Genomic DNA, 12,806 nt, shown 5'->3' on the forward strand with positions numbered 1-12,806 from the left:
TGATTTTATGCTATGTAAATGAGCTCTGCACTTGCACGCATTCTCCTCCCTCACTCCCAGTTTAGTTTCAGACCTTCGTTTGCTGTTAGCATCCTAACTGGGCAAAGCAGAATTGTAAAACCAGTTTAAACAATGATCTAAAATTCTCATTTGTAGACAAACCATTATGTGATAGTAAATTGGAAGGTGAGGAAGGAAAGCTGAGCATGCAAGAAGTGAGAGCAAATAAACACAGTGCCTTGTTCATTGCATCTGAACTGGCCTTAGAAATTCAGGCTTGTTAAATCAGGCAGTTATTCATATGTATATATGTGCGTGTGATATATATATATAATTTTGATATCTGAGACGTTAAGGTCAGGGTTGCCAACCATTTCTTGGTCCATGGACATATTTTCACACAATCAATCTTTTGTACTCACTTATATATTCAATCAATCAGACCCTTGCATTCCAAGGGGGTCTTCAACTGCCTATATTCTCATCTTAAATTTGATGAAATCGTTACCTATTTTCTATTCCTGTGAAATATTGTACCATTATAAGGTGGCTAAATTGACCTGAATCTCCCATTTCAAATTTTTGTTCATTGGAATTTCTTTTAGCCCAGTATTTGAGCCACAACTCTGTTTTTCAAAGGAGAAACTCCTGATTTCATTGGCTGGAGTTGTGACAGCTGGGAGAAGCTAGCCAGGACTATAACCTTAGCAAGGGAGCTTGGAGGGAGCTCACTTTACAAGCAAGAGGGAAGCCCCAGATAACAAAGTGACAATATAATGTGAGTGAGCCAGCAGGGTGAAGCTTAGGCAGACTACACTCCTCCTAACAGATCCCAAATTCCATAGTAAAGAAGCTCAATAAATAATAATTGGTTTCAAATAGGAAGCCATAGGTGTGGGGGCTATTCAGTGTATTGTACAGAATGTTCCACACAAAATGGTTTACCTGCTAGACAGAAGTCATGGGTTGTGCTTGGTGTAATGAGCATCTAGCCATCAGAGAGGAAGTTGAGGTTGTTGTATGTGAAAGACACAATTTAGTTGGAATGAACAAATATCCTCCTTGTGTGGTATTCAACTAAGTTTTACCCAGAGCAGACCCATTGAGATGAATGATCGTGACTAAGTTAAACCTGTTTAATAAGTTAGTAAGAGAGAGTGATCAACCATACCAGAGACAAAGGTCAAGAAGTATGAGGATTGAAAAGTGATATTTAGATTATTTAGTGATGAGTTATCAGTGATTTTTGTGATGACATCCTCGTAGTGCCTGCGTGTGGACTATCATTTATTGGGCCCATCAGCTCCTGCTTCCCTCCTCCACCATAATGGCTGTGAGGATACAATTAGAAGCTTTTGCTTCATTTTTAACTAACCAAAAGTTAATGTAGTGTCCATACCCAGACAAACTGTATGGTTTGTTGAAACAAGTTAAGTTCAAACCATAATTTATGAAGATGTCTTAATTAAATCATAATAAAATAAACCACAGTTTAGGGTTTGGGCATAATGCTAGGCTTCCAATCTTCTCACAACTGCTGGAGGATACAGGGGCGGGGGGGGGTACACAAACCCAGGACTTGCTCATGTAATAGATAAATAATAGTTTGTTATGTCTAGATACAGTCTGTATCTTTTGTAGACAAATTTTAGAAGTATTGCTGACGCAGACATAATCTAGAAAGGCCAGGCTAATTGCATAGTAGACTAGTGCTCTATCTTGGATTGGTTATAGAAGAGACTTGTTGTCTAGATTAAATTTGATACTTTGAATGTACTGCAGGCTGAAAAACCTGGATAGTAGGTTTAATATTTCATTGTCAAGATGCCTCTGAATGATATCCTGAGAACTGTAGCCAGTAATGTTAGTCCCACAGGGATGTACAAATACTGGAGAGGAAACTTCTTAAGCACCCAGAGATAAAAACAGCCTTAGTGTGATTTGACCTGTAGATTTCAAAAAGGAGGTATAGTACAAAATCTTATGTAAGTGCAAAATCTTATGTAAGTGATGGTTCAGGCTTAAGTAATAGAATACAATATTCCTGAAGATGTAAAGTGTTCTTAGATTCTGCTCCCTACCCAATACGCCCCAAATTGTCTGTAACATGAAAGAAAATACTTCTCCCTTAATGGACCTTTTATGTTTAATCCATTGACTTGGTAGGTGAGTATAGATTTTAATAAAGTAATGTGCGTGAAATTGTGTTATTCCATAGAGATAGCAATTTGGCTTCAATATGCTGCACATTTGATATTTGGCATAAACTTCAGTTAGATATAATATCAGCATATGCTCACATAATATGTTGATGCCGAAGAAAAAGCATATACAAAAGTATTACCAAAATGTCAGAGGAGGGTAGCTGTTTTACTCATATTTTTCCTACTACAACAGATTGTTTAAGGTACCACTGAACAAAATCTCTGATCCAGAGACAGATAGTATAATGTATTCATGTTGAAATCAGTGAGACCTAGTAATGACTGATTAATTTGTCATCTTGAGTTCTGCACGATTTCATGTGACTAACTTTCTCTAGATTGTGGTTAATACTTTTATTGTGACATACACTGACAAAGCAGGTTCTAGCCCACAACAATGTATCATGTGATGTTTTATTGGTATCATTCTTGGGCATGTTTCAGCTGAGGAGCTCATTTTTGTAACATACATTTTTGATTGAACCGTAAATGGGATTGATCAGAGAGATTTATTCCTTAGCAGATGAATAAATCATTTCTTTTTTCATGGTCTCACAAGAGCTACCTGATGCCATTTACTGCAACCATTTTGATGCATAGTGTTAAGTGCTGGCCTCCACTGGCAAAGAGAGCACCGCAGGTGGTGTATGGAGGTTGCCCAAGTGGCAAGAAAGGTGCTTTCAGTAACCAATGGCAAGTCTTGAAATCAGGTGTTTTGAGGTAGACCTGCGGTGGAAGCTTTGCTTTTGTGGGATCCAAAGTCTGACAGATCCCCAAGGGGCCTGATTTGGGGGCCCTGAGCTACACCATTCTGGAACTGGCACAGTGAACTATGAGAACACTCCAGCCGTAGTCTTTTGTCCTGGCTGTCACAAGCACCAGGATTTGAGTTACAATGGTCATCTTGTTCTGAGCTGGCCATGTAAACCATGGGTAGGCAAACTAAGGCCCGTGTTATTTGTGGGGCATAGGAATTAGTTAATTCCCCCCCCCCAAATATAGTCTGGCCCCCCACAAAATCTGAGGGACAGTGGACCGGCCCCCTGCTGAAAAAAATTGCTGACCCCTGATGTAAACAGAAATTAAGAATGGACAGTCATAACTTTGCTCCATATTGCACCCATCTCTTATATCCACTTCCTTTTTTAGTGTTAGAGGACTATATGTTCTTGGTTTTAGGCACAGATACCAGCTTGTATGTAGTGCTGTGATTTAAAAATATTGTTAAAAAAATATTCCTGGATCTTGCATAAAAGGTGTAGGTAGACTAGTTACAGCTCTTGCCCCTCTGCTTCAGATATTGAAACACCAGGAGCTATTTAACATAGGTGGAGAGAGAGAAGTGCACACCTGTGCACTGATTCGGCCCACTAACCTGGTTGCATCAAGCAGATTGTGCTTTAATTGTTGTAACTCACCCTGGGACCTTAGGGTGAAAGCAGGGTGAGGAGGACAATCGCAGAATCATAGATGGTCATGTATTCCATTTATGCAGAGGGTGCAAGTGAGAGGAGGGGGAAGTTCTCTTGTGAGTGTAGAATAGCAGCACTGGGTGCAACCCTATGCTTCAGCTGCATGGATGACACATGTTATAATTTAATATAAGCTGCATGGATGACACATGTTATAATTTAATATAGCTTGTTGAATGAAATAAAATGGTTTCAAAATCAGACCTTCATGGCAGATAATTTGCATGTCAAGTATTCTTTATGGAAGTGTGTGGTTTGTCTAGAAATGGATTCAAAGAATAGGAATGTTAGAAAAAATAGTGTTTTATGTTGCTTATTCTAAATCTGGATTTTCAGTTTAAAATAATAGTTGTGTAATAGAAAATTGTTTTTCTAAATTAAATCTTAAGTTCAGGTAGAGAAGATGTGTTGCAGATTTGCAGATGAGAGAAATGTCACTTTAATTTGTGAAGAACGTGTAAGATTTTAATTTTGTGGCCACAAACAGGACAACTGAACTCTTACCTCTTCAGAGATGACCTGGTGCATATTTGAAGCCAGATCCTTCCCCAACCCCCCAAGTATTTGCTATAAGCCTTACTGAGGATGGTAAAAGATCTACCCAAGTGAGTGCTTGACAGTAAATAGTGCTAATTAAATACAGGGCCTGACAATGACACTGATTCTTGGATGAAGGCCAGTAGATTTGTCTTGGTTTTCAGAAAATTTAATTTTCTAGCTCTGTTTATCTACCAGCTTGTTAAAAGATCTAAGGACACTTCAGTGTGATGATGCAGCTGACTTTGCTGTTTTAAGCTTCTGCTGGAAACAGCTTTTGCATTGTTATTTTCTCAGTTTCTGATGCTCAGACTGTGAGTGCTTATGTAACTGAAATGGCACTACCCCCCCACAAAAGGCACGTCCTTACAGACTTGGGTGTGTAAAGTTTGTGTAAGTACAGTAAATGGGGGGGGGGGGCTTCTAGGAATGATGAGTATGCTCAGTAGCTATGCAGTGCTGACTGACAGTTGGGTTGGCAGATAAAAAAAGGGGAGGTGGAATGGAATTGAGTGTACTTCATCTGGCAACATGTTGTTATAGGTCCCATTTGTTTTTTATTCTAGTAGTAAAAATATATGCAAATACTTAACTCACTTGGTGTTGTGTTAAAATGATTGTTGTAGTTCAGATTTGTAAGTGTTTGATGATTCGTAAGTATTGATGCTCTGGTTTGTGCCCAGTATTTCTCTCAGTTGCAGCCAGAAGGTTACGACTAGCAAGCAAGTGAAATGGTATGTTCAAACAAGAATGTCTCTTGCAGTTTCTTTGTATAGCTTAAAATATGCATTTTGACCTTTTTATTTCTGTCACCAAGGCTTGGTATGTACCCCTGCTGTTTCTGCAAGGCTGGAATCCCAAGATTTGGTGGCAGTGTCCAGAACTGCAGTTTTGAGCTGCTGATAATGGTTACTTCCACACTAGCAATGGGTGAAAGGTAGCAGCCATGCCACAGAGGCATACAAAGCAGTTATTGCTATGATTTTTCACATGTAGTTGCATCAAAACTTGGCTGTTCTTCTTGTACTGATGGTGGCATGAGCTTCAGCTTCTTTACTTTCAGAAAATATTAGAAAGTTATTATTACAGCATAGTAGATCTCTTGAAATAATTGATAAAAATATCAGACCCAGTAAAGGATTGCTAATGGGGGATTCATGGAGATCAGTTCCATAGCAAAGCTGAGAAGGGATGTTAAAGCCCTACATGCAGTTGTAGCATCTTCTTCCTCTGGCAGTGAAGTTCAGTTATTTAGAGGTGTAATTTTTAATCAGCACACCACACAGTGTGTGTATGTTCATTGGGGGGGGGGGCATAAGGGTCCTGTTGCTGCTGCAGTTTTGTGAACACTACTTCTGCCAACAGTGTGACGTTGTTGCTCCTCAAGTACGCTTGCTTAGAAGGAAGTGCACACAAATCTCACCTTAATCCCCAAAGAGCTTCACTTGCTATGTCCCTGTGGAATGAATGAAATGCTTTCAGATTCAGGCAATGTGCTACTCTTCCTTTTCAAGTAAATTTATGTAACAGGCACAGCAGTACACTATTTGAATCCCAAAGAGTCATGCCACATTGTAGCAGAGGACCAGCAAAGCAAAAACTTCTGTATTGCTTCTCCTTTCTTTCAAGTAAATTGCAAGCTTATTTTATGAAGGGCGACAGATTTGGGGCTAGGAATAACTTCGACTATGCCTCTCCCAAATAATTCCCCACCCAAATTTCCAGTTGGGCTACATAAGGCAAATAAGCACTTTGCTACCATTTGTGGTTAGTGGTTGGTGGGTGTTTGCATCTGTGAGACACAAGCTACCAGTATCATTGTAGCTTCAGCACTAATTCACATGTTGAAAAGATGCCCCCCAAAAAACAAGTCTTGTTGTGTTGTTGGCATTGCATACGAGAAGACAGTGTAAGCGATATGAGAGAGCCGAATCAAGCATTGCTGCAAAAAGTTGCTACTTACACTTTTTCTAAGGCATTGGATAACATATAACAGTTCTTGAGATTTTTTTATTACTGAACTGGAAATAAAACTGAGCGGACTGTTGTGTAGCTTAATAAATGCTAGCTTGTGGCCTGGTTTGCATGCAGTGCTATGCTGAACTATGACACAGCACAAATGAGCCAATGTGCAGGCTCCTAGAGAGCAGATGGTGGCCACACTAAAATCCATGCTCCAAGTTACTACAGAGTGGACTTCTAAGATCTTTGGAACTTGCGGAAGAAACTCTCACAGTCACAGACCACAGTGATCTACAATGTGTATAAAGAATTACGTGGTCTCTCAAGTAACCTGGTTCTTAGCTGCATAGGGCCTTATATGTTAGTACCAACATCTTGAACTTGGCCCAGTAGCAGATTGGCAGCCAGTGCAAATCCTTCTAGCAGGCTGCTTTATGCAGGTGGCAGTTTGCCAGAGTATAAGTCATAGGGTACTGCTGCAGTCTGTTTAGTTGTAAATTTTGCGGTTATTCGCTCAGTGTATACCCTCGGTTAAAATTTGTGTTCTGGGTTATTTCCATTGCATCAATATAGCTGTAATAGTGAGGAGAATGTGACCTATTGTTGAAGATAAACATTTCCTGCCCCTGCCCCAAGAAAGGGGGGAAATGGAGAGTGTACTTAAAACCTTTCATTGGGCCCCTTCCCCCCTATTTTTTTTTTAAGTATTAAACTTCCTGTTTGCACTACAGAACAGATGGACGTCTAAAATGCAGCGTCAGGAAACTTTTTTAGTGTTTGCAGCATTCCTAACAGAATAGCTCATTTTGCATGTGCTGAATTTATAGAGAAGCAATAGAGGACATTTATTAGCTTTTGCTTATTGTTGGGAAGGAGACGAGTAAGCAGCTCCACATGGCTGGCATTTTAGAGAATGGAAGAGTGGCCCTTCTTGAAGTCATATTTGTGGTAATGCAAATGTGTGGTGCTGTCTGCTTCCAAGAACTATGAGGATGATCAGTGCAGCCATTTTGCAGAATCTACTGACTTGTCCTGCTTAACAGACAAAAATTGCTCATATTTGGCATGATTTGGGTCTTACTAATCTTTCTGCCTCAAGAACCATAGGTGTAGATAGAAGGACCAGTTAAGAGTGGATAGGTTTTGGATTGCATACTGGCACAGGGAAGATGCTTCAGGGGATAATAGAAACAAGCAAGGGATTATGAGGAAATAGTGACACAGCTGCAGAATCTGACAGATATTTATGGTTATATTGTAATATGAAGGCAGAAGGATCTGTATCCCAGAGACACTTGGGACACAGGTCATTGTTGCTGTTTTTCATCGTTTCTGAGGTTTGCAACTTTAGGGTTACTCTGGTTCCTTAATTATATCTGGACCATTTGGCTGCAGTAGTGTTTGTGGAGTTAGTGGAACACTGTGGAGTCAGTGCTGTCATTCTTTTAGGGATTTTTATCCTATCGTTTGAATTCCCTCCGCACACCCCTGGAGCGTCACAGATGCACAAAAACAAAATACAGTTAATACAATGGAACAACAACATATTTTTTAAAGACTTGAATAAAACCAGCATAAAACTTATTCTGTCATGGATTAAAAATTACTAATTACAATTTTATGGGAGATAAAAAAGGGAGATTAAAAAGGGTTTTGTCTGGCACTGAAGAGGTAACAAAGTAGGCACCAGGTGAACATTGCTGGGGAGAGCATCACAGCATGCGTGTTTGACTGCTTAGTATTTTAGCCTTAGTTCTTGCATTGCTGTTTTCATTTTTCTACATAGTGATATAACTCTGTACATTCTGATTTAGAAAACCACATTCTGATTTCAGTATTGTGAATATATAGTACTTGTTCAAACACAAGTTTATCTCAGTTTATTGCCTTGTAACCACAGATTGAAGTCGTAAATTAAAATAAGTGTAAGGAGGCATCATGCCTTAAATAAAACAGTAAAACCAGTTTGTTTTGTGTTTTCACTTGGTAAAATTCACCCTTGCCTCATTAGATACTTGGCTAACACATAAAGCAACTACTGTTGTAAATTCTTATGATTTCTGCTTCATTGTAGTTTCATCATAGATTGTAGTTTACAAGATAAGTCCATTGCTTAGAGTGGTTCTGTTCTGTGTATAAACTACCTTTCAATATCACCCGGAGTGTTTAGTCCTCAGAAAATGAAGGGGCATGCTGATTCTTAACTCTGAATTAGTGTAGCTATAAAAAAGAAAATGAAATCTGTTTTGTCACAAGTCTTGTAAAAGAGAACTTATTTAGCAACTGTTAAAGATGAAGTGCTTTTCGCATATTAGTTTAGGTTGTTGGGACTAGAATGTTATTGTGTCTGGTTTTGTCCTTTTTAAAAATAGGCTTAAAATATCCATCATCATCATGGTTTTATCTGTATTGACACTATTTCAAACTGTTTCAGTATTTTCAAACACAAAAGATATAGGCTGCAATCCTATGTACTTTTCTGGAAGTAAAGGTAAAGGTAAAGAGACCCCTGACTGTTAGGTCCAGTCGCAGACGACTCTGGGGTTGTGGCACTCATCTCGCTTTATTGGCCGAGGGAGCCGGCGTACAACTTCCAGGTCATGTGGCCAGCATGACTAAGCAGCTTCTGGAGAACCAGAGCAGCACACAGAAACGCCATTTACCTTCTCATTGGAGTGGTACCTATTTATCTACTTGCACTTTGACGTGCTTTCGAACTGCTAGGTGGGCAGGAACTGGGACCGAGCAACGGGAGCTCACCCCGTTGCAGGGATTTGAACTGCTGACCTTCTGATCGGCAAGCCCTAGGCTCTGTGAAGTAGTCCCACTAAATTTAGTGGAGCTTCTTTATGAGTAGTTAGGCATATGATAGTGTTTTATAGCAGACATTTTATCCCACAAATACTCTTTACTATCTGTTTCTTTGGTTTGGTAAATACTAACCACCTTGTAGGGGTTTGTGTGTTGAATTGCATTTTTTATTGCAATCATACTGTTTAGTTCATTTGAATCCCCCCAAAAAACACTAGTAAAAGGAAATATTTCAGTGTGATCAATAGGCCTGAAGCTGTTTTTGAAAACTAATCATTTAAATGCTGATAAAGGTACTACTATAGAATTTAAAAAGAAAATAAAGCTGGTAAGTGATATGTGACCTACGAGTACTGTACATACTGATCAACAGTTAGAACTGTTGGATGAGAGCTGTTATTGAAGCCTTCAGTACCTGTGTGCACTAGAATGCTCTGATGAGCCCCATGTCCTAGACGCTGACACTAGTGGGAGTATAATTTCAAATATCTGGGCCCATGCCTCTGTCCTATCTTGCTGTGTCTGATGGTGGACAGGGGAACCTGTACAGAGGCCTCCTTCCCTTCCTTCTTCCCCAGTCAGTGAAAGCTGCTAAGTCTGCATCTCTGTGGTGCCAAGTTGCCTATTGTCAGCCTCTCCCAATAATTGGGAGAGTGGTACAAATGAGAATATAAGAACACACATCAGTCTATAATACTGAGTCAGCTAATCCTTAACTTATTTGTTTATTGCACTAAAATTCTTCCAAGTAAACTTAACTCGGTCCCAGCTCCTGCCCACCTAGCAGTTCGAAAGCACCCCTAAGTGCAAGTAGATAAATAGGTACCGCTTTATAGCAGGAAGGTAAATGGCGTGTCTGTGTGCTGCGCTGGTGCTGGCTCACCAGAGCAGCTTCGTCATGCTGGCCACGTGACCCGGAAGTGTCTCCGGACAGCGCTGGCCCCCGGCCTCTTAAGTGAGGTGGGTGTACAACCCTAGAGTCGGACACGACTGGCCCATACGGGCAGGGGTACCTTTACCTTTACCTTTAAGTAAATGTGCTTTAGATTTAGTCATGTTCTGATTTAATACAGCAACTCAGTTAAGAAGGGTGTAAAAATACCCCTTGAAATACACATTAATCAAAATGTCTAGAATCAGTAGCCAACCAGTTTGACTTGCCTTGTGCCAGTCTTGTGTAGCAGTTCTTAATAACTCACATAATTTTGTATGACTTGGGGAGGAATCCTGTATCCATTTACCTGGAAGTAAGTCCCACTGAACTCAGTAAGGCTTACTTCTGAATAGATAGGTATAGGATCACACTGTATTTTCTACACTTAAAGGTGAGGCCTGTTATAAAATGATGAAATGAAAACATCAGAAATAAATTGCAAGCAGTGTATTTCTTCTAGGTTATAAAACAATAAAGTTGTTTTGTAATTGTCCAGGGTTATATCAAGGAAAGTAATCATTTATGAGAGCACGCGGCTCTGTCCCTTCCCCCACCTCCCAGAAAAGCCCAGAAGAGGTTTTGCACGGCTATCCCAGAAGCCAGAACAGCAAGGGGCTATCTCAGAAGCCAGATCCCTCTTGTTGTTCTGGCTTCTGGGATTCATAATTTTTTTTCTTGTTTTCCTCCTCCAAAAACTAGGTGCGCCTTATGGTCTGGTGCGTCTTATAGATCGAAAAATATGGTATTCGTAATACTATGGATGCATTGATACATAGGACTGCAACAATGTATCTGTGTGAACACTTAGTGTACAGTATTTTAAATTATTTCAAGTTTCATAGTTAAACACAAAACAACTTATTTCTCCTTTCACTATGCTTTCTTTCATCCAAAATATGTTGAACGCTTTCCAAAAGCAAATTTTTGGAGTTGTGGCATAGTTATACTAGACTTTTTTAAGGACAGTAATTTTCCTTTTAAATATAAAAGTCTTAACATGTCTAGTTCAGTGCAAGAATATTTTTTTTTGTCTTATTCTATATTATCAACTTTTAAAGTATATAGTTTGATTACAGGGCAGGATTCATAGCCTCAGCACAATCATTGTTGTTATGTTGTTTTCTACCACACATTGCTATGGCTTGACAGCTAACTGATGTTGTGAAAACTGGATTCTGTGCCAGACACCTTTTAATCATACTTAATGAGAGTGACATCTTGGTATTTGTAGCATATAGGCCTTTTCATAACTTCTGCAGAAAAATGTTTGGTCCTTGTTTTTTATTTTATTTTACTGAGGCCAGTAAAATGTTCTGTTCAAACTTGAATAGGTATGTAGACCTGTTTTGATGCAAATTGTGTCTGCATTTTTAAAATATCGGGCTCCTCCCTCAACTATCAACCACAGTTATTCCATCAATCTATAGGAGGGGGAGAGAGATGGGAGTGCAGGGGCTTTTCATCAGCTCTGCTGAAAGAGCAGCAGCTTTTGGCTTCTCATCTCCCTGAAATCTTTCAATTCCAGCTGATTGCTACATAAACTCTGTAGCTAATAAAAAGTACCTAAGTTATCCATTTTCCTCCTCCCCTATCCCTTTTCCTTTTTGTGCCATGTATTTTATATTGTAAGAATCGTTTGACATTTGTGTTCTGTGAGCCTTTTTTGGCCAAAGAGTAGGATAAAAATGTTTTAAATAAATCAGATATTAATAGTAATAATAATAATTTGTACCCGACCCATCTGACTGGGTTCCCCCAGCCACTCTAATATACATTAGTGAGAGATTGTTCACAACATAAAAATACAAAATGAGAATACAACATACATAATAAAACAATAACAAATCAATAACACCACCACCTCCCAATACAGAATGTTCAATCAACCAAAAGCCTTGTTATAGAGAAACGTTTTCACCTGGCACCTAAAGGTGAAGGTGCCAGGTGAGACTCTCTGGGGAGAGCATTCCACAAACGGGGAGCCACTGCAGGAAAGGCCCTTGTGTTGCTGCCCTCCAGCCCTCTCAATGAGACATATGAGGGGCCCCCAGATGCTGATAGCAGGGTCCGGATTGGTTCAGATACCTCCTTTTTAAGTGTTCTAGACAGTTATCTGCTGTAATGTGGTTCCATTGTTTCTTTGTGGTAAGTTGAGATAAAATGTAGTGAGCATAGCCATTTAGCTAGTAATGAGTATGGGTGAAGACTCTACTTTTTAATGGTCAGATATACTTGGTTTTTTATGATTCCCCCCCCCCCAGCTAACTATTTCCTAATGATTCTAATCTAATAATTGATGCTTTCCCCAGATCCCCAGAGCTCATTGTTAGACAGTTAAGACTGAAAATGTGTATTCATAGTTACTCCATCCTGATTTGTTATTGGGCTGCAAAGTGGTATGTTAATTATTGGAACTCCAGCTCTGTTTTAGCCCTGGAGTGTATTGGGGACAGGCTTCAGTGGAAGCAAATCCGCTTTTGAATACTGCTGCCTTCTTCTAAAAAGAATAAGAATCTCTCAGTCTAACAAAATGTGTTCTTTCATAACAGAACGAAAGCTCAAAGTTTTATCTAGAAGTTGTGTTTTTGAAACATATGTTGAAACCAGCCTGTCTCTTGGGTTAAAGTACATATGAAAACTATACTATATACACATTTGATCATAGCAACAGAAAGTCGGCTTAAATTAAAAATCTAAGATGTCCAGGCTCAGACTTTGGCCAGCTCTCAGAGCAGCTGGTTTGCCTTTCCATTCTTGCAGGAATGTAGCAAATGTTGTGGGCTGCAAGGAGGAAGGATAACAAATTTAGTGCCATAGGTCAAAATCAGCTTCTTTAAATAGTACCTGCCCTGATGAGCAGTGGTGGGAAGGGGATCTATGTGGATG

The 12,806-nt window shown here is 39.5% G+C and overlaps 1 protein-coding gene across 24 annotated transcripts in view; it reads left to right on the plus strand.

The window, feature by feature from the left end:
- NCOA2 (nuclear receptor coactivator 2) overlaps window positions 1–12,806 on the plus strand; it is a 129,077-nt gene that overhangs the window by 13,737 nt on the left and 102,534 nt on the right. The window lies entirely within an intron of this gene.

Source organism: Podarcis tiliguerta, assembly GCF_965153285.1.
Source record: "Podarcis tiliguerta genome assembly, chromosome: 7".
In the NCBI taxonomy this organism is placed as follows: domain Eukaryota; kingdom Metazoa; phylum Chordata; class Lepidosauria; order Squamata; family Lacertidae; genus Podarcis; species Podarcis tiliguerta.